Source organism: Bos taurus, chromosome 3 (genome assembly GCF_002263795.3).
Source record: "Bos taurus isolate L1 Dominette 01449 registration number 42190680 breed Hereford chromosome 3, ARS-UCD2.0, whole genome shotgun sequence".
In the NCBI taxonomy this organism is placed as follows: domain Eukaryota; kingdom Metazoa; phylum Chordata; class Mammalia; order Artiodactyla; family Bovidae; genus Bos; species Bos taurus.
Window position 1 is genome coordinate 66,436,885 of NC_037330.1, and position 23,332 is coordinate 66,460,216.

The 23,332-nt window shown below is 43.4% G+C and overlaps 1 long non-coding RNA gene and 1 pseudogene across 1 annotated transcript; both read left to right on the forward strand.

Moving 5' to 3' along the window:
- The first annotated feature begins 6,864 nt into the window (after positions 1-6,864).
- On the forward strand, positions 6,865-7,956 carry LOC112445907 (surfeit locus protein 6-like; annotated as a pseudogene).
- A 4,515-nt stretch (positions 7,957-12,471) lies between these two features.
- LOC112445883 (uncharacterized) lies at positions 12,472-17,648 on the forward strand. Its single transcript, XR_003033887.2, has 3 exons — positions 12,472-12,797; positions 12,921-13,037; positions 17,045-17,648. It is a non-coding gene; the product is annotated as an uncharacterized lncRNA (long non-coding RNA).
- Positions 17,649-23,332: the final 5,684 nt, after the last annotated feature.

Here is a 23,332-nt window from a genome sequence, read left to right on the forward strand (position 1 = left end):
GGGCATTTATCCTGTTCCTTTACCTGCTGGGTATTCCTCTGCCTTTTCATCTTGTTTATATTGCTGTGTTTGGGGTGGACATTCTGTATTCTGGCAGTTGGTGGTCCTCTTTATTGTGGAGGTTCCTCACTGTGGGTGAGGCTGGACGGGTGGCTTGTCAAGGTTTTCTGGTTAGGGAAGCTTGTGTCGGTGTTCTGGTGGGTGGAGCTGTATTTCTTCTTTCTGGAGTGTAATGAAGTGTCCAGTAATGAGATGTCAATGGGTTTGGTGTGACTTTGGTCAGCCTGTACATTGAGGCTCAGGGTTATGTTCCTGTGTTGCTGGAGAATTTGCATGGTATGTCTTGCTCTGGAGCTTGTTGGCCCTTGGGTAGTGCTTGGTTTCAGTGTAGGTATGGAGGAATTTGATGTGAGCTCCTTTCTATTAATGTTCCCTGGATTCAGGAGTTCTCTTGTGTTCAGAATTTGGACTTAAGCCTCCTGCCTCTGGTTTTCAGTCTTACTCTTACAGTGGCCTCAAGACTTCTCCATCTATACAGCACTGATGATAAAACATCTAGGTTAATGATGAAAAGTTTCTCCACAGTGAGGGACACTCGGAGAGGTACACAGAGTTACATGGAGAAGAGAAGAGGGAGGAGGGAGATAAAGGTGACCAGGGGGAATCAAAAGGGGCTAGAGCAAGCTAGCCAGTAATCACTTCCCTATGTGCTCTCCACAGTCTGGATCCCTCAGAGATGTTTACAGAGTTACACGGAGAAGAGAAGAGGAAGGAAGGAGACAGAGGTGGCCAGGAGGATAAAAGGGGGAATCAAAAGGAGAGAGATAGATCCAGCCAGTAATCAGTTCCCTAAGTGTTCTCCACAGCCCAGAACACACAAAGAGATTCACCGAGTTGGGTAGAAAAGAAAATGGGGAGGGGGGAGATAGAGGTGACCTGGTAGAGAAAAAGGAGAGTCAAAAGGGGGAGAGAGCAATCAGGCCAGTGATCTCGCTCCCAAGTAAAAATGGGTATTGAAGATTGGGTTCTTAAAGGTACAAAGTTGAAAACAAATACCAAAAAGCAAAGATTAAAAATCTTGAGTAGAGGTTAGATTCTCAAAAATACAATATTAAGGGGAAAAAAAAAAAAAACACCACAAAGTCACAGAAATTATAAAATATATATATACAAAGTTTGCTTTAAAAATAGGGTCTTTCCTTCTTTTTTTCTTTTTTTACAAGGTAATAGTAGGTTATAAGGAGAAGGCAATGGCACCCCACTCCAGTACTCTTGCCTGGAAAATCCCAAGGATGGAGGAGCCTGGAAGGCTGAAGTCCATGGGGTTGCTGAGGGTCGGACATGACTGAACAACTTCCCTTTCACTTTCCACTTTCATGCATTGGAGAAGGAAATGGCAACCCACTCCAGTGTTCTTGCCTGGAGAATCCCTGGGATGGGGGAGCCTGGTGGGCTGCCGTCTATGGGGTCGCACAGAGTCAGACACGACTGAAATGACTTAGCAGTAGGTTATAAAAATGAAAAAGGAGTAATGGGGACTTTTTTAAGTTATAAAAAATGATAATAGTAAAAATAAATCTAAGACTTTCTCTGGAGCTGTTGTGGACAGTGTGGGGTCTGTTCATTTTCAGATAGTTCCTTGGTCTGGCTTGTACTTCTCACGGTCTATAGGCCCCTTCCTATGCAGTCAGTGCTACCTACAGGGTTTTAATCTATTGCACCTGTCACCTCCAAACCAGTTCCCTCTGTTTATTTTAGCTTCTTCTGTTTGCTTGTCTCTTCACTGTCTAATTTCCGCCCTGACACAAGGGGAGCAGTGGTGGTCATTTTTTTTTTAGGCTCACTTGTTCAGTCGTGCTTTGGGGAGGGAGGAGCACTGCAAACAAATATCACTGGCATGTGTTCACAGTGATTCAGCCGCACTGGGTTTGCCCCCGTTCACGGCATGTGTGCTTTTCCAGTCTACACTGCTCAGATTCTAGGTTGCTTTGCCGGAAACTGTCTGATGCGGGCCCTGGTTTGCATGCACTTCCCAGGTCTAAGCCACTCAGGTTCAGGTTCTCAGGTACTTCACAAAGGCGCAGATTTGGTTGGGCCTGCATTTTGCGCCCATCCCAGGTCCAAGCAGCTCAGGTGACCAGGTCCCTGGCGTGCATAGTTGCCCCCAGTTGAAGGCTGCAACTTATCCCCTCCCTTGTCCCAGCTGCTAGGTTTTCTGGGTGTACAATGGGTATGCCTTCTCAGGTGTCCTGTGTGTCTCTTCTGGGAAGCTGATCTCTGGCTGTGACTCTCCTGGCGGATGTTGACCATCCAGAATCCCAAGAAGTCTTGGTTAGCAACGAAGTCTGCTTGGAGTTTGGTATAGGATGCCTCTCTGGGGCCACGATTGCCCCCTTCCAGCTCTGGCTGCCCTCGCCTGCCTGTCTCTGGTGGAGGATGGGCTAGTCCTTAGCCAGCTAGCTCTGCTCAGTCCTTTGTTCTGTGAGCGTGCCTGGCGGTGGTGATAGCTATCCCACAGTCTGGGTTGCTATCTCAAGCTAGGTCCCTCAGATTGCCCTCAGGGCATTCAGGCCTTATCCTTATCCTAAGCAATGCGGCCCGCTCCTCCCTGTCCCTCCCCCCGCTTGCTAGTGGGGAATGGGAGCCTCTGGGCTGTTGCACCGCTGGGAGTTGCTGTTAAGCACGTAATCTGTGGGTTTTAATTATTTATTTATTTTTCCTCCCAGTTATTTTGCCTTCTGAGATTCCAAGGCTCGCCACAGACCCACCGAAGAGAGTGCTTCCTGGTGTTTGGAAACTTCTCTCTTTTTTAAGACTCCCTTCCTGGGACGGATCTCCGTCCCTACCTCTTTTGTCTCTCTTTTTATCTTTTATATTTTGTCCTACCTTCTTTCGAAGACAATGGGCTGCTTTTCTGGGTGCCTGATGTCCTCTGCCAGCATTCAGAAGTTGTTCTGTGGAATTTGTTTGGCGTTCAAATGTTCTTTTGATGAATTTGTGGGGGAGAAAGTGGTCTCCCCATCCTATTCCTCCACCATCTTAGGACCGCCTCCAAGACTCTGACTTTGAAACAGACATCTTTCTCTCATTCTAGCTTTATGCAAAGAGAGAAATGGATGAATTATAATGTAAGAATATCTATGAACTATACTTTCTTGTTGTTGTTTAGTCGCTAAGTCATGTCTGACTCTTTTGTGACCCCATGGACTGCAGCCCACCAGGCTCCTCTGCCCATGGGATTTCCCAGGCAAGAATACTGGAGTGGGTTGCCATTTCCTTCTCCACATTGCTAGGTGAATTCTTTAATAAATGCTTTAAGGTGTGCCAGTGGTAAAGAATTCTCTTGTCATTGCAGGAGATGCAGGTTCCAACCCTGGGTCAGGAAGATCCCCTGGAAAAAGAAATGGCAACCCACTCCAGTACTCTTGCCTGGAAAATTCCCTGGACAGAGGGGCCTGGTGGGCTACAATCCATGGGGTCACAAAGAGTCGGACATGACTGAGCACATGCCCACAGAGCATGCAGTTTACTGATTTACCTTGAGTTTAGAAAATGATACATAGTAAGGAGTATAATTGTGTCCCATTTATTGTGGATTAGATATGGTTTTTTAAAAAAATAGTCATCTGATACTGGAAACTAGGCCCATTGTCAGGAGTCTAACATGCTCTTTACTGTAAAATAAGGAAAATTCATTATTTCAATTTTCTTCTTCCCTTTATCATAATAGCAATCTATATTCAGCCATATTGCCTATACTAGTTCTATTTTCTTTTTCCGGGATCCCAGCCCATAGGAGTTAACTGGGTTCCCCTCAAAAAGAGGATATTCTAACAATAAAACAAAATTATCTCACCTCTGTAGAAACTCTTTTTTTAAAGTTATAGTCAGTAATATTGCATTAACTTTGTATGATGACTAATGATAATACGACATGGTGGTGATCATTTTGCAATGTATACAAATATCAAATCACTATGCTGTACACCTGAAACTAATACAACACAGTATATCAATTATACCTCAATAAAAACTATTTTTAAAAGGTTGAAGAATTTTCCAATAAGTATAAAAGATACCAGCAGCTGCTCTATTTCATAAGACAATATTCTTATGACAAAACTTGGGTAACAACAGCCCGGGAAACGTCTACAGTGATTGTCTCTCTGAAATAAACATCTGTGTCGATGGGAAATGAAGACACACACACATCTGTATTCAGAATTCAAACACAATTCCCAAGTGAAGTGTAAGAATTTCACTGATTTTTATGGGAAAGAAAAGAAAAATCTTCTACACTTTGTAAAAATTTTATATAACAGCAACCAAATTCAACTACACAAGACCATATCCTTCATCTGTGTTTGGGGGAACAATTAGGAAAATTAAAACTGTGTTGTTGTTTTTTTTAATAAGCTGAGTATGTCCAACAGTCTCTACCTCAACCCTATGATCCTCCTGTCCCGTTGATGCTAGCCTGCTATTTGTCTATGATGACGGTTTCTTTCCTAGTCTAGTCATTGATTTTTCCATTCTACAAAACACTTAGTCATGAATGTTATGTTTACAGGCTCTGTTGCAGAAGCATTTCTGTAGACCACAGGCAGCAGGGGCTGTCAGTCATGTGCCACTACCTTGAAAAAATACATGTTCCTCCCTTGTATTCCCATTCTCCCTTCCAAGCGTAGCTCACAATGGAAAGATTACTTCACTGGTCTTAAAAACACACTAGAGCAATCCCACTTGCTAAAGGAACCACACCCTGCTTGTCACAAAAGAGAGAATACTAGGGAAACACAAACATGAGAAAATGATATATGTGAGCTCATCCTGTCTCCTTTTGAATGTCAGCCCCCTGAGGGCAGGAAACATTTCTTCTTGGGGCTCCTTATGGAACCAAGTGTCCTCTATAGACAAGTGAATTTATAAAAGAAACTGAGGATGAAACCCAAGAGGCTTTTCTTACTGTTTACTCTCCATTGTTTATTTTTTGTCTCTATGTAAAACCAAATTTTTAAAAAGAAAAGGATAAAGGAGTAAGGATAAGTGAAGGAGAAAGCCTAAAGGAGTAGTGTAGCACTTTATATACACATCTGCCAACTTCAGAGACAGCCCACAAGATGGGCACTATTACACCCATCTCAAACGAAGAACTTGAGGTTCATAAGGTGGTATGTAACTTGCCATACCACACAACTAATAGTTGGCAGAGCCACGTTTCAAGCTCTGATGAGTACCCAGAACTCAGGGTTTGTGTACTGCCAGGTAAGCGCAGAACGTTTGACAATCAGCTGAGCTAATAGTCTGAATGAGAAAAACACACTACCATGATCCTAAAATCTGACAAAAAAAAAAAAAACAGTAAAGTTAAAAAATTTATCTTGGGGACTTCCCTGGTAGTCCAATAGGTAAGACTCTGCATTCCCAATGCAGAGAGCTTGGGATCAATGCCTGGTTAGGGAATTAGATCCCCCATGTCCAACTAAGAGTCTAAATGCTGCAACTAAGAAGCCCATTTAGAAAACTAAAGAAACTTAGAAAACTAAGATCATGGCATCTGGTCCCATCACTTCATGGCAAATAGATGGGGAAACAATGGAACAGTGTCAGACTGTATTTTGGGGAGCTCCAAAATCACTGCAGATGGTGACTACAGCCATGAAATTAAAAGATGCTTACTCCTTGAAAGAAAAGTTATGACCAACCCAGACAGAATATTAAAAAGCAGAGACATTACTTTGCCAACAAAGGTCTGTTTAGTCAAAGCTATGGTTTTTCCAGTAGTTATGTATGGATGTAAGAGTTGGACTATAAAGAAAGCTGAGAGCCAAAGAATTGATGCTTTTGAACTGTGGTGTTGGATAAGACTCTTGAGAGTCCTTTGGACTTCAAGGAGATCCAACCAGTCCATCCTAAAGGAAATCAGTCCTGAATATTCATCAGAAGGACTGATGCTGAAGCTGAATCTCCAATACTTTGCCCAGCTGATGCAAAGAGCTGACTCATTTGAAGAGACCCTGATGCTGGGAAAGACTGAAGGCGGAAAGAGAAGGGGACAACAGAGGATGAGATGGTTGGATGGCATCACCGACTTGATGGACATGAGTTTGAGTAAACTCCAGGAGTTGGACAGGGAACCCTGGCATGCTGCAGTCCATGGGGTCGCAAAGGGTTGGACACTACTGAGCAACTGAACTGAACTAAACTGAATAACCAAAACAGATACATATTAAAACAACAAAAATATATCTCCACCAGAAAGCAAGCTTAGGAAAGCATCTATAAAATTTCTACTTTTAAGAAACATAACTTCATGATGAGTCCTCTGTAACAAAGTAGCTACAGAACGCTTACATAATGAGGCAACTTGTCTTATGGGATTACTACCTACAAAGGAGCTAAGAGTTGGGTACCACACTCTCAATACTTTCCTATAGCTAAGTAGCAAACTGCTACAAATTCAGCAGCTTTAAAAAAATACCACTTATATGAGGGAGGGGATATGTGTATACATACAGCTGATTCACTTTGTTGTACAGCAGAAACACATTTTTTCAATTAAAAAATAAGAGTAATTTTTCAGAAGTACCACTTACTAGCACACAGTTTCGTAAAAATCCAGCATGGCATGGCTAGGTTTTCTATTTTCAGTGTTACAAGGCTGTGATTAAGATGTTGGCCACCTTTTCCGGGAGCAAATCCGGTTCCAAACCCATTGTTGTTGCCAGAATTCAGTTCCTTGCAGTTGTAGGACTGAAGTCCCTATTTTCTAGGTAGCGGATGCAAACCTGGGAAGATTCTGCATTTAAAGTGGCTACATGCGGTGGTTTTCAGCTGGGAGGGGGCGGGGGGGAGGCGTTGGGGTGCGCCGATGCTGGCCTGGGACACTGGACCCCAGCCCTTCTCCCCTTGAGTAAGAGTCCAAGCAAGCCCCCAGCGAGCCTAGGGCCTTCAGCCATGGGTTCTCTGCTTGCAAAGGATGCCTACCTGCAGAGCCTGGCCAGAAAGGTCTGCTCCCAGTTCAACCCAAGCCACAGAAGCACAAGTCTGCTGGCAAAACTCGAGTCTCAGAAACCGTTAGGCCCCCCAGAAAGGAAGAAAGAACAGGAGAAAGCATGGGAGGAGAAGGCTGCGGAGCCAACGACACGGGCCCCTGCAGAAAAGTCTCAGACCAGGAAGACGGCCTCAGCCACTGCAGACGGCCTGGCCCAAGAGCCGGACTCAGTCTGCCTTGGATGTCCTGTGACAGCGCCTGTGTGAGAAAATACAGAAGGCCGGGGCAGCGCCAAAGAGCTGGCTCCCCGGCTTTGAAGAAAAGATGGCGGAGAAAGCAGGAGCAGGACCCAAAGAGGAGCAGAAGGAAGGAGAGCAAAGGCGAAGGCAGCCCAGGCCTAGGTGGGAACTGAGGCCACAGAGACACCCGTGCCTGGGTTGCTCTTCAATAAGGTGGAGGTGACCGAGGAGTAGCCCGCCAGCAAGAAGCAGGGCTGGAAGTAGAGGCAAAAACCGAAGGGGAACCTCACGCCGCTGATGAGCAGGAACTACTGGCAGCGCCCGCAGGCGCCACGGGCCAGGCTGGAAGGGCTGTGGGACCTGGACACGGGCAAGGCCGGGGAATTAAAGGGGAAAAGCGGTAAAAAGATCCATGATGCCAAACGCCTGTTACTGGAGGCCCCAAGACATCAGGTGCATGTGGGCGAAGCGCCCTGGAGAAGATGCCCAGTAGCCAGGACGGGCCAAGGCGGGGCAACGCCTAGACAAGGCCCCCAAGAAAGGCCGATTCTGTCCTGGAGCAGACCGGCCTGGCTTGAGGGCCAGGCAGCCAGATCCAGTCCCTCCACGACCCCAGCCTTGACCCAGGCCGAAAGTGGGCATTTGCCCTGCTTGCCTCTCCCACTTGTGGAGAGGGCTCAGGCTGCACGTGTAAAAGCACCTTCAGATCTGGGGGAGGGGTGACCCAGATCCGGCTTCCAGCCTCCTCTGGTGAGGTAGAAGGCTCCCTGAAAGTTGCGGGGTGGAGGATAGGAAGCAGTGAGGAGAGAGTGGGCACGTGGGAGGCACTTCCCTGGCCCAGTTTTCCTCTCCCGTGTCCATAGGATCAGCAGCCTTTGTGACTGCTCTGTCAGTCCAAAATTCGGTTGGAAAGGACAAAAATCAACTCCTATAAGGCAGAGCTGAAGATGGAATTGACCGGTGGGTAACTGTGAGTAGGTAGGATCATCCTCAGGTGTGCCTGGAAGTGAATTATTCTATTTGTGGGCTTTCCTAGTGGCTCAGTGGTAAAGAATCCACCTGCCAATACAGGAGCCAATGCAGGAAGCCTGGTTTCCACCCCTGGGTTGGGAAGATCCCCTGGAGAAGGTAATGGCTACCCACTCCAGTATTTTCGCCTAGAGAATTCCAGGGACAGAGGAGTCTGATGGGCCACAGTCCGTGGCATCACAAAAGAGATGAGCAATTTAGTGAGTAAAACACAACATACAACAGAACCACATTTATCTGTAAGTTGGGTAAAAATTAAAATTTAAGACAAGCATACACATTAAAAATATCCTAAGATAACTACTACAAGACAGAAACAATGTTACCAAACAATGAAGAAAAATGGAGTGGGATGGACGATATCAGTCTAGAAGAGAGGAAGAGTAGAACCTAGAACTAACTGAGGATTAGTTCTAAGAGGATGCAGAGTATGAGGGCAGAGTTAAGTCCAATCCCACAGGCAATCAGAATGAATGCAGGACAAAACTCGGATGAATTTTATGGTATGTGGATTATATTTCAATAAAACTGTTAATCAAGAAAATAAAATAAAATGGTTATGTGATTAGGTCAGGGCTACCTGAATAATCTCTTTCCAGTCACATGCATCATATAGCATGACCTAACATGCACAGAGTTGGACACAACTGAAGCGACTTAGCAGCAGCAGCAACATGACCTAAGCACAGGAGTAAAATCCATCAAACTCCCAGTCTGGGGAACTAAGCAGAGGAGGAGGTAGGAAATCTTGGAGGCTTTCCTAGCACTCTGGTAGGAAGTGATATAGACTGAAAATATATGGCACACGTGATACATTGAACAAAAGAAACTAACACGAAAGAGTAAATGCTGTTTGATTCCATTTTTATGAAGTTCATAATAGGCAAAACTAGTCTGTGCTGCCAGAAATCAAGATAGTGGTGACCCTATTGGTCAAGGAGGGATGGAAATAATAGCGCAGGGGAAGAAAGACTTACTCATTCAATAACTACACATTGAACACACCTACCAGAGGCTAAGTTAAGGGGATTCCATGGCAATCAAAATAAGCCTCTGTCTTCATGGAGCTTTAAAAATCTATCAGGGAAGACAGAGACCATTAGAAAAATATCTACCATAACTTGTGATAAGCATCACACTGGGGGAAGTGGGAGGTCCTCTGAAAGCGTATGGCAAGGGGACCTAAATAGTTTAAGGGCTCCAAAAATGACTTTTAAATGGAGACCTGAATTAAGCAGGCAAATAAGGGAGTAATGGTTAACATGGTGACTTTGGTTGACTGTGAACTGATTACTTACCTGTAAGATGTGACTAAGAAAGGCCACGTGGTCTGCCTCTCCATCGTTGTGAGAATGGTCTCAAGGCGAGTAGAAACACCAGTCCTGCTCTAAACTGCACTGGTCAAGCAGTTCCCTTCTTGCTATGACATTTTGTGCTCTGGATATTCTTCCATAAAATGAACATTGACAAGATAGAGTTACTTGAAAAATAACCACCACATTGACACAGGAGCCTGAGTCCCTGTGAAAAGGAATACAGAAGAATACACAGTGGCTTCTGGCTCAGGCTCTGGAATCAGACTGCCTGAATTGTCATCCTGTCTTCACCACCAGCCACATGTCCATGGTCATTTACTGTCTGTAAGCCTCCACTTCATCAACTCTAAAGTAGGGGCAGTATTGCTACAGTGCTAAGAAATCTTTAGAGGATAGCTTTTTTAAAGAAAACAGAGGGACTATACAGATGTCTTAAGGTGGAAGAAGCATAGTTGTACAGCACAGTGCTGATAGATTGTAAATGCATGCAAGAAAGAACTCTCTGGCCACACTTTCAGACTCACTAGCCATACGTACTTGTCGCAGCCCAAACACAGAGAGCTCTTAAATGCTGTGCATTTGCACATCTCAGTCCTTTCTTCTGGCACATTTTACCCACCTTTGTTTGCCTGAAGAGCTTCTTTTCATCCTTCAAGTCTCAATTCACATGTTGCCCCATGGGGGAAGATTATCTTGACTGCACAAGCCAGAAATGAATGATCACTTGTCCATGCTCTCATAGCACTCTGAATATCTCTAAAGTAACATATATCAGGTTATACCAAAATTGCTTATTCATATATTTATCTCCTCTTTATGAGCCTCTTGAGAGATGAGACCATACACAGAACTTGGCACATAATAGACAGCAAAAAGAGAACTGTTCTCTGAATGAATTGAATGAATGAATACTGATACCTTAAGAGGCAGCGAATTCCTGCCACCAGGTATATTTAAGCAAAGAAGAGACATTTGTTTAGCAAAAATGTACAGAAATGATTGAAGCATCTGATACTGAACCAGCTAACCACTAAGCAGGACCCTCGAGTCCTTGGGGTTAGGTAAAGAAAACTGAGAATCACAAAAGCACAGAGAAGGAGCAGATGTATATTTGAGGAACAGCAAGAGGCTCAGTTTGGGTGAAAGAGAACAGGATGGAGATAGGACTGTAGTAAAAAAAAAAAAAAAAAAACCAAGGTGATACACCCCAAATGGCAAAGGAACATCATTTAATAGGGGTACTGTCTAAGAGGAGTGGGGAGACTTCCCTGGTGGTCCAGAGGTTAAGAATTCACCTGTCAATGCAGAAGACACAGCTTCAATTCTGGGTAGAGTAAGATCCCACATGCCACAGGGCAATTAATTACTGAACTGAGCTGAACAATTAACACCACAACTACTGAAGCCCGTGTGCCCTAGAGCCCGTGCTCCACAACAAGAGACACCATTGCAATGAGAAGTGCAAGCAATGCAGCTAAAGAGTGGCCCCCGCTCACTGCAATTGGAGGGAACCCATACACAGTAATGAAGACCCAGTGAAGCCTTAAATAAATATCTTTTTAAAAAGAGGAGTAGGCAAGGTAAGGTATCCCTCATGGAATGATAACGCCTACAGGGCCTAACAAGAGCAGGCTGCAGTTCCACAAGCACAACAGAAAAAGAAGAGGAGCTAACAGAACCCTGTGAAAGGGAGGTGTTGGGGTGCCTCCATTTGAGTCTTGGCCTAAGTAGAGGAATGGGATTTAGTCACTGTCAAAATCAGGGATGTACAGGAAGAGCGGGGAGGAATAAATATCCAGGCACTTCATCTCCCTCTGCTGTCACCCTCCAGCACCCTGCCAGTGCCTGTCAATGGCCACATCCAATGACAAGCCAGACAGCAAGGGAACTGGGGAAGGTAATCCACAGAAGGCAGCCTCCTGAATCCCAGAGCAGGACAGAGAGAGAAGCAGACTAGTGATTTTGGTGGGTAAAGCCAGAGGGGTCACCAGGTGATGCATTTTACCCAGTGAATAGGAAATAGCTCCACCCTATTTCTTGTTTTCTGTTCAGAATGAGACTTTTTTTAATTAATATTTTCCTGAAATAAAAGAGTTGTGACTGTCTGAGTCCTTCACTGTTTCCTGATACACAATGCAACAAAGCTTATTAGGTTGAGATTTACTTTTTTCTCCACTGCCTAATTAGAAGCTTAGCACCTCTAAGAGGACTATTTACAAAGCATTATCGCTGAACACATGGAGCCTTTAAAGATTTTTGACTCTCACAAACTCCTTGCCAGACTTTTCAAAATTAAGGTGTAGAAGGAAAGAATATCTGAGAAAGGAAAAGGCTGAGTCACCACATACCTTCACTTGCTTATGGCATTATGTACATCATCAGCAACAGGATTCAGCAAACCCTGACACTTCCTATTTTCAGACTGAAGGAGCAAATGATACAAAGCAGCAACACCATGTGTGTGAGAGTATGCTCCCCCCACCCACCTGTGCTTACACACACACACACACACACACTTATTCTTTCTAACCTGTCATAAAGCAATCCTCTTTTCATGATTAGAGGCTGCATTCATGTTTAACTTCTGAAAATGAATCAAGTGTTCTTGAAAGTCTTGCCTGATTCTCCCACTCCACCAATACATCCACTCCCAAGGACAGCAGGAATACCAATTGGTCAACACATGGGCTTTTGCTTAGACTCAGGGCTGTGGTGCAGACAGATGCCCTCTGTGGAAAACAGCGAGGCCAATAAAGGCCAATGAGGTAAGAAACCACATGTACCCCTCAAACAGTAAATAACATTGTGTGGGTTTAATAAATCATTCTGTTATGAATCCAGTACACAGTATTTATCTTGCTACAAATATGTTTTGTTTCCTGACATCTTTTAAAAGAACAGTTTGATGACAGCAAACACTTTCTTTAATCTTCCTGATAGTTGCACCCAGAGCTGTTTTTGATACTGAGAACTGCACAAATAAATTGCCCACATCATATCCTGGTGCAATCTAAATCTCTGATTTAACTATGCTGTTTTCTTGTCTTTCAAATAGACACGCTACAGCCGCTTTCCCAGTGAAGTCCAGTGCAAAGAGGGAGAGGTGTGCCAAAGAGGCCTGAGAGATGGACGTTTCCTCAGTGTGGGTAAGAGAACAGGCTGGAGGCAGGGGAGGGCGGCTGGAGCCCTGTGGATCCACACGCTGTGACCATCATTCAGGTAACTGCTCTTTCTTCGTCTTCTGAGGGGGTGGTTCTTGGCTGCTGGCTTAACTTTCAGAAAGTACCCTCCTTCTCCAGGCTTCCTGGATCAACTTCTACTTTTGCATCTTCTTTTCATTAGTAAAAGGGAAAGGAGTCACCACTGGAAAGCTCTGAGATTCAGAGGAAGTGAGTAAACAGCATTTTTATTTTTCCTTCAATGGAATATAAGTTCCTCAAGAGGAGAAGAAGAGTACAGGTAATTATATATAATTATATCTTATCAGTGTATTACCAATCAGAGGAGTGTAAGGTTTCTTATCAAATCAGATTTGCTGAGAAAAAAGATATGAGGGGTCTGGACTTTTTTGTTTTTCCAACAGAACCTTGTTTTGGTTTGGTTTTGTGTGTGTGTGTGTGTGTGTGTTTATTTCAAGGAGACATGATTTTCCTGGCTGTGACATGTAATGCTCCATTTTACCAGACTGCATTAAGCAGTTCAGCTTATGACTATAAACAGTCTCTGGCTTTTGTCATTAGGATGAGTTGTTCAAATGTAAGGTACTCAAAGATAATGTCCTCAAGCCATTTAAGCCAAGTTCTTTTATTCTTCATTCGAGTAAACATGTCTTGGATAACTTCTACGAGTTCTGGCATGGACAAGAGTCATTTGAGTCATATTCCAAGTCGAGATGGGTACTAATCCCCTCTTATTACCCTACCAATTAATAATGTCACAGGCTAGAGACACAGCTGGCCAGGGTCTCACCTATATGATCTGTATCAGGGAAAGCTAACTGGCATTAAGGCATGTGGGAGAAACCATAAAGCACAGCATTTATACACAGTGATGCTGAACCTGGTCCGGGTTCAGTTCCCACATCTGCCACCTTTTAGGTCAAATAGGATAAACAATTTAACCTGAGAGTAATAAATACAAAGGACTTAGATGAAGACTTAGCATGTGGTAAATACTATACTAAATGTTAGTTACTTTTAGGACCCTGGCTTTAACCAGGCTCTGTCACCATCAAGAGGCATCATTAGGGATCAAGGCCTAGCCTTCCTCCTACTGAAGTGGCCGAGTCATTCCCTACCTTTTGCACCAGTCCCTGCTGATGCTGCTCTTGACAGCAGTGCCACCGCCGTGACATGAATGTCCTTCACCACCGTCCTCTCCAGCCTCTCAGTGCTGTCCCACCACTCTCCTGGGCTGACCCTGTTGCTCTCACAAATATAAGGAAAGATTCTCTCTCCACTCTTGTTACATCCCTGCTGCTGCTGCTGCTAAGTCACTTCAGTCGTGTCCAACTCTGTGCGACCCCAAAGACGGCAGCCCACCAGGCTCCCCCGTCCCTGAGATTCTCCAGGCAAGAACACTAGATTGCTAAATGTGACCCTGCTCTCTTTTTTTAGTAAATCTCCTGTAAAGGGTAGTTTCACCTTTTTAGTCTCCTGTAGGACAGTCTTTCAAATAACATGATAAAAGCTACCCCCTGAGTTGTCAGAAAACATTTGGGTGACAACTCCAATAACCTATTCAAAAAGTTCTTTCCCAGTGATTATAAAGCACTGTTCCAAGCAAGGAGTTAAATCATCTTGGTCTGTGCCTATATGTCAGTATCATTACACTTTATGTTTGCTGCCCCACAGCAACACACACACACACACAGTCTTGCATCATACCTTACTGGATATTTTTAGGACTTCCCTGGTGGCTCAGAGGTTAAAGCGTCTGCCTGCAATGCGGGAGACCTAGGTTTGATCCCTGGGTCGGCAAGATCCCCTGAAGGAAATGGCAACCCACTCTAGTATTCTGGCTGGGAGAATCCCATGGATGGAGGAGCCTGGTAGGCTACAGTCCATGGGGTCGCAGAGTCGGACACGACTGATCTACTTCACTTTCACTTTCTAAGGACTGATCAACAAATTATCTTTACAATATTCTCAGGGAACCTATCAAGTTCACATGCAAAAGAGATCTGAAGCATGTTTGGGACATGCTGAGGCTCTTGATATTATAGATTGGTTGGTATTATATATTAGCCCCTTTCTGAGGCTATATATTAGGTTTCCTCAACTCTATTTTTCTTTCCTGATGTTTCCATATTAGTGTTTCTTAAACTGTGATCAAGGGACCATTGACATCAAAGTCATCTGACTTATTAAAAACTTAATTTCCCCACATCAGCTGAGCCAGGGTCTCTGGGAGGAAGGCTCAAATGCTTGAAGTTCTACAAGCTGTTCCTTCTATGCACTCTAAATAAAGTTTGAGAACTTCTGTTCTACATCATTTTGAAATACACATTGTTTTGAAACAAGCATTATGTATCTATCTTACCAGTTACATTGCTGGAAGTATTACAGTGATCTTTAACATAAAACCTTATATTCCATCCTTTGTTATTTAAAATATGCTCTTGCTATTGCCAAGGTAAAGAATATCTGCAAGGCAGGACAGCCACTGGTCTCAGGAATCAATGAAATCAAATCAGTTTGCTTTCTTTAAGATAAAAAAATTGGCATAAATATAAAACAAAGCCCGTAATAGGAACTCCAAACAGCCTAGGGGTAGCCTAGTTGTTGGTGGATAAGCTTTTCAGTCAGTGAGACTAGGGTTCAAATTCCAGTAAGGATACTAACTAGCTGTGTGACCTTTACTTTTCTTAATCAGTCTGTTTTGATTTTCTCACCTGTAAAATTTTAGATAATACTGATAATATTAGATTTATTACTGGTAATATTTATTATCTGATAATATTTATTTACTGATAATATTTATTACTGATAATATTACTATTATTACGATAATAATAGATTTGTTGTAAGAATGAAGTGAGAAAAAGGTAGGTAAGGCACTTGGTATAGTACATAATAAACGTGTTAGAGCAGTTATCATTTCCAAATGAGAATTATTCCTGATGGATTCTGAAATAAAGCAGACAGCTCTCATCTGAATAAAATCTTCAAGATGGTTAGTGAACTACTGGCCAGATGCTATCTTTCCTCTTTTCCAGATATCTAGAAACCTCAAAAGTGTCTTTTGCAAAGCACCAAAGAGCAGGACAAACAAGGCAAAAGAGTCAGATATCCTACCAGACAACTCCAGCCCTAGAGAAGAGTCTAAGGAAAGCATGGCAAAACCAGAGTATAAGATGGAGCTTTCAAAGGTGGGGCAGATTCACTCAACAAAATAGTTCTAGGACACGTGTCAGGCTCAGTTCCAAGCTGAGAATACAGCATAAAACAAAACAGACAAAAGCTTTTCCCTTGTGGGGTTCATACTCTAGTGAAGGGAAGCACACAATAAACAACTCAATTAATAAAATATACAATATGTCTGATAGTGAAATGTGCTTTGAGAAAAATCAAGCAAAAAATGGGAATAGGGACTTCCCTAAGGATCCAGTGGTTAGGACTCTGCACTTGCACTGCTGAGAGAGAACTAAGATCCCACAAGCCTCACAGTGTGGCCAAAATAAACTAAATGTGGCACTACAAAAAACAGGAATAAGCAGAACCAGGGTAGATAATAGTTAGTCATGGTAAAGCAGAAAGACCTATGTATTACCCCCTCAATGTCATCTCCCTTTGCCCTAAATCCACACGTGAAAGGTGACCACTTCATTAATTAATACTCAGCAACTATTTTCTGAAAAAAGGATATGCCTCAAGAGGAAACCAAAATCTTTGAAAATAAAGCAACCTTTACATACCTGTTTCAGCTGGGTAGAATTAGTATCTGGCACATTTAAACACTCAATAAATCATTGTTGCAGAAATCAGTGGCTCAGCAAATAAGTGGAAGGATTACCACCTTTCAGGAAGGATGATTCCAGCTCCATCCACAGAGCCAGGCTGCTCTCTGTAATGATCACAACCTCCATAATAAGCAACAAAAACATGAACCTGATTGCTCACTAATCCTTGGTATTCTCCCAAGCACTTTATATGGATTATCTCATTGGAACCTTTCAACAATACTGGAGATTCAGGGGAGGAATTGCCCAGTACAGGCCTGTGGACACCATCTCTGTTGAGTAGTGTCCTTCCTGTTGAGAAGTGCAAATCCTTCTCAGTCAGTAAGTCAGGTCCTAAGTAGACTTCAGAGCAATGATTATGATTATCAATCAATAAGGATTATCAAATTATCAAACACAGGTGTTCCCATTTTCCAACCCAGCTGCCAGTGTCTTCTCAGCAAATCACTGTTTCTGATAACCATCCAGTCCAGACTAGAACTTTTTAATGTCTTTTCTCTTTCAGTCATTCTACTGGTATTATCCAGCATTCACTATATACAAAGCTCGAGATGCAGTCAGAGGTCCCTGCCCTCCAGAAATCTACAATCAGATCCTGAAAGAAGGCTCAACCCCGTAGAGCAGTGGTCCCCAACCTCCGGGATCTAATGCCTGAAGATGTGAGATGGAGCTGATATAATAATAATAGAAATAAAGTACACAATAAATGTAATGCACTTGAATCACCCCAAAACTATCCCCCCCACCTGCAGTCAGAGGAAACCAGTTCCTGGTATCAAAATAATTGGGGCCACTGCTTTAGTAGAAGGAAACAAAGCAAAGTAATGTGTTTGCCCTGGGGTGCATACAACAGGTGTAAGAGGGGACTGAAGACTTTGATTTATACCTTCGGAGGCTAATTCAGATTTGTGGTATGGAGAACCATTGGAAGAACCAAGGACAGAGATATCTGTGAGTCAGAAAGTGTGGTCACATGCCTCAGAGAGACAAGCTAGGTATGCTTTGGATACACCAAAGACCCAAAACAGGGCCACAGCTTGAACACATGGGCAGCTTCTTTCCAAGGAAAGCCAGTCACTGACAAGGCCAGAAGAGTCTGTGCCTGCCCTGCTGGACCCCACTGTGAAGATTTAAAGCTGAAAATCAGTGCTGAATTACAGGTCACAGCAACCAAACACCCAAACCATAATTAAGAAAGGGAGAATTGGATTTACCAGGAAAAACAAATTGCCTACGAAGGTAGTGCTGTAAGCAGTTCTGGGAACAAACAGTGCCCAGTTTATTTTTTTCAGTGTTTTAAAAGGAAAGAGACAACAATTAGAGAGGAAGTAGAGGTAACAGTGCAGAGGCACAGAGGAGCAGGGCTAAAAGGAGGGCCCTTAGGACCCTGCGCCACACGTGGTCCAAGTTGGATGCCAATCTAGTTCTCTTGCTTCTCTGCTTAAACCCACCAGAAGCCTCCCTGCTGCTGCTGCTGCTAAGTCACTTCAGTCGTGTCCGACTCTGTGCGACCCCAGAGACGGCAGCCCACCAGGCTCCCCCCGTCCCTGGGATTCTCCAGGCAAGAACACTGGAGTGAGTTGCCATTTCCTTCTCCAATGCATGAAAGTGAAAAGTCAAAGTGAAGTTGCTCAGTCGAGTCCGACTCTTAGTGACCCCATGGACTGCAGCCTGCCAGGCTCCTCCATCCATGGGATTTTCCAGGCAAGAGTACTGGAGTGGGTTGCCACTGCCTTCTGACTAAGCGACTATAAAAGTATTAGAGGGAACAATTGCGAGAGTTCACACCAGGCCATGAATACTGCCCACTCTCATTAGTCTTTATCACCACTGGGAAGAACAAGCAGGAGAAGGTGAAATGGTGAAAACAACAAGTTGGGAGGTTCTAATAAAAGTAGCTTCCTAGTCTAATAGTAGTGACAGATGAACTGAAAAGTGAAAGTGAAGTCGCTCAGTCGTGTCCGACTCTGCGATACCATGGACTATAGTCTACCAGGCTTCTCTGTCCATGGGATTTTCCAGGCAAGAGTACTGGAGTCGGGTGGCATTGCCTTCTCCGAGAAGCCTCCCACTCTCCTTTAAACAGAGCCCCAACTCCTTCACTTGACCTTCCTCCACCAACTCCTTCAAAGACTTGCAAAACGTAGTGCTTCCCTTGGCTTTATCTCACCATTCCCGTCTCCCCTTCATCTATTCTGAACTGCCCTCAAGTCTTCCCTTGTGTTTCTATCCCAGCTTTCATTAGGTCATCACATGGAACACATTTCCCCTGTCCATCTTCATCTGACTGCCACCTACTTATTCTTCAGATCTCGGCTTAAATATCATTTACACAAAGAAGCTTTCCTTACCCTGGTTGAGGTTAGGTCCCTTTGCTCTGTTCGCGTAATTCCCAATATTTCCTCTCTCATAATATTCATCAACTTTGTAATCATTATTGATTATGAGTCTTTGCTACTAAATAGTAAACTTCATGAGTGCAGAGATTGTTGCAAGAACCATAAAACACCCATTAAATTAATCAATAGACTCAATTGAAGCAAAATTTATTAGGGGACTTTAGGTCCTTCTTTCTCCCTGAATTGTAAATTGCAAGGGAAAAAAAGAACATAACATTAAGCAACATCTCAAAGGAGAAGAGAAAGGATAGTTCTTGCCTGTTGTGGCCCAGCAGCTTAGCTTTATGATCTCGCATACCTTTCTTCATTAGCATGTGCCCCCTACCAAGAAAAGTAATTCTATAAAATAATTTTACCCGCTTCCCAGTCCAAAAAATATTATCTTTTCTTTTAATTTATTCTCACTTCATTCATTCAACATTTATAAAGCAACTTCAGTGTGCCAAGCACTGATTCTTCCTACATTTTTGTTGTTTTCAAATTTTCACGGGTAGAGATTTAGGAGTTGGCTATAATAAAAATTCAGAAATGAGCAAGATTTTAATTTCAGGGGGTAAAAAGCTTAATAGTCAGGAATACATTTAGTATTGAGTTGCTGGCAACAGAAAAACTAGTGTGAATTGGCTTAAATCCATGACTTCATTGGCTCACAAGTCTTTTAAAGGCCAGAAGTTTAAGGCAGGTTTTTTCTCCAGAACTTCACAGAGTCCCTAGGCTTTGGCTCCTTTAGGATTCTCTGGGCCCTACCCTCTGAATGACAGCTTGCCCTTCTCAGTTTCCCTTGTAATAGCAGTTATCCCACATCTCACCTCTTCCACCTTGCCAAAAGAAAAGGAGTTCTTCACCTATTTCCCACAAATGAAAATGGAAGCCTGCTTCCCAGGATCCTCCAGCAAACAGGGGAATTTCCTCCCCATCACTGTCTTGAATCTGGCCATATAACCATCCTGGAACCAATTGCTTCACCCAGGGAATGAGATACACTGGTTGGTTTCAGCCCTACAGGATCTACCAAATATGTTGTCCATTCCACACCAGATGTGTAGCTGAGCAAAGGAAAACATATCCCTAAAGGGAAAAAAGTTTGAAGACTGTTAGAGAAATGAAGAAATAGACATTGATGAAGCAGTCAACAAGTGTTCGTTACACAGGTATGTGGTCAGGCCACCCAAGATGGCTGTTCTCTTGCTCGCTGTACATCCCCTGATCAACCAGTGCCTGCTTCACCTACACCCTACTCACCTGATCAACCTTCCCTCTTAATCATAGAGCCTAATAGGTAACTGCCTATGTGCTTGCCCCCTGCCCTGGCTGCTGATTTCCCTAGTAACTGAGGAACCAACCTGACAACTGGTAGCCTCCTTCTCCCCATAGTAGTGAAAACTGCTGCTATGTCCTGCCTGCCATCTGCTGTACATGGTGGGATACTCCAGAACCTTTTGCTTCAGATGCATAAGATTCCCTGTCCAGTAAACCATTGATGTCTCTGCTGTTGTTCTGAGTTCTTTCCTAGGTCTAACAGCCAGGGAATTACAAGGTTTACAGAGTTTTCCAGAGCAGCATTCCAGTTTCTCTATATAACACTCAAACGCTCAGAAATGTTTGACCCTTTGCGACCGCATGGACTGTAGCCTCCCAGGCTCCTCTGTCCATGGGATTTTCCAGGCAAGAATACTGGAGTGGGTAGCCATTTCCTTCCCCACCCAGGGATCGAACCTAGATCTCCTGCATTGCAGGCATATTCTTTACCAACTGAGCCACCAGGGAAGCCGGTTTCTCCACCTCACATAAAGAAATATGTCATCACTGCTGGGTAGCTTATAGAATCCTTGATTCTTAGGATTAAAAGGAATTACACATAAGAGTCCAATCTAACCCTTCATGTTATAGTAATTAAGGCTGGGAAGATTGAAGTAATTTGCCCCCAAGTTACACAATTTAGTGAGCACCATCAAAAAGAACATAACTCAGATGTTTTTATTTTTGATCTAACATTCTTCTTGAGTGTCATTACAACACAACAAAATCATACCATATGATAAGTCATTTCTGTTATTCTATAAACACTGAGTTTATTGGCAGAGAATATTTTTTGTTGGGTTTGTGTAAGGGTAGGTAGGAAAAAGTGAAAGAATGGAAAAAGAGAACAGTTTTGATGTCTTTTTAATTTTAATTCACACAAATTTCTAACACATTTATTGACTGAGAAAATATGACGCTAGGACTTTGATAATAAGAATCTTCACGGTAAGACTTCTAAGTCCTGATCCCAGGGCTGTACACCATTTGGTGAAAAGACAAATTCCAGGCTCTGCTCTCAACAATTGGTGTGTTTGAGACCTACGAAATAATGCACATTTATAATGCTTTTGATCTGAGGAAGAACTCTTCAGAGTAGAGAAAATGTTCATGCTAGTCAATAGATAAACATCACAGACCCACCTGTGCTCTGGGACCTGTGAACTTTCCTCCAGGTCACAGAACTGCATTGCATTTTCAGGGCAGACCAGCTAGCAAGGGCCAGCTGTGGGTGAGGGAAGAATAGACAAGAGAAAACCAAAAGTGCCCTCCCTGAGCCTGGAGAATCTCTTCATTAGTATTCACACACCTTCTGGATATGGAGAGCCTACTCAAAGGCAAAGAGTTTACTCAGATGGTACTTATCTTAAACCCTTATTTATCACTAGTATCTCTGCAGCAATTAGTTGTTTGTTTTTTTTTTTATTAATTGGAGGATAATTGCTTTACAACGTACAACAACATGAATCAGCCATAAATATATTACACATATATCCCCTCCCTCTTGACTCTCCCTCCAAACCCCTGCCCCCATCCCACCACTCTAGGGCATCACAGAGCACTGGGTTGAGCTCCCTGTTACACAGCAACTCCCCACTACCTATCTGTCTCACGTATGGTAATGTATATATTTCAATGCCACTCTCTCAATTCACCCCACCCTCTCCTTCCCTGGGTGTGTCCACAAGTCCGTTCTCTACATCTACATCTCTTTTCCTGCCCTGAAGATAGATTCATCAGTATGCTTTTTCTAGATTCCACACAAATGCATTAATATACAATATTTGTTTTTCTCTTTCTGGCACACTCCACTCTGTATAACAGGCTCTGGGTTCATCCACCTCAGTTCAACTGACTCAGACTCATTCCGGAGTAATATTCTATTGCATATATGTATGTCAACTACAAGTTGGCACTAGCCAAGGGCATTTGCCATCTGCTTCTGTGGAGATTGAATCCTGTGCTGCTGCAGCTGTTGACCTTTAACACCCCTAAAAGGAATTCAGTATCCTCTGTAACACTATATTTTGGTCCTTTCTTATCTCTTAGTCTCTTCCAGCACAAGGACTATATTTTACTCACAATTGAATTTTCATCCATTGCACAGAGTAGATGCCAAATTAATGTTTAGTGAGTTGGATTGAACTGAGTCATATGATGTCTGTCTTGCCTTCAAAGCATATTCAAATCACACTTTTCTTCCAGAATACATCCTAAACTATCCTAACTGTAGGTTCAGTCTATGTCTTGAGTCAACATAGTTGCTTCCTCTATCCAACTCCAAAACTTCAAGTGCAGCCCCACCTCAACTCCCAGGACCATGTATAAACTGAGCCAGGAGACTGAGTAACTAGTCCACATTCCAGAGCTCAGCATTAAATCGTCTTTGCCACTAGTCCAATCGTCCATTTATTTGTTTCTTTAATAAACATTTAAAAGCCAACTTGGTGCCAGGCCCTATGCTGTCATTGTTGTTTAATCCCAAAGTCACGTCTGACTCTTTTGTGACACTATGGACTATAACCTGCCAGCCTCCTCTGTCCATGGGATTTCCCAGGCAAGAATATTGGAGTGGATTGCCACTTTCTTCTTCAGAGGATCTTCCCAACCCACAGATGGAACCTGCATCTCCTGAATTTCAGGCAGATTATTCACCACTGAGCCACCTAGGAAGCTCAGGCCCTATATCAAGTGCAAAAGAAATAAGGATGAAGATGTTATGAGCTGGGCCCTCAGGGAGCCCACAGCTAGTTAGTTGAGGGGCAGGGGGGACATTAAACAGGCAACCCTGTGTCAGACCCTGTATCATATTTTGCCCAATCTCCAGTCTCTGTGCTCTATTTCGTTTTCTTGGTATTCTCTGTCTTCTTTCTTGTTGCAGAAACCCCAACTCTCCAGACTGGAAATTGAAATCCTACTTGCAATCCTACTGTCAGGACAAAAGACTTGTGCAGTTTTCTTTTCCATATAACCAGCCCTTCTGCACACCGCTTTCCATTGAGTGAGAAAAGTCTGACTTCTTCACAGGGTCTCTGATTCTTTGTTTCAGGACTCTCTGACCTGCTCTCAAGTTTGGCATCTAATATGAATTATCC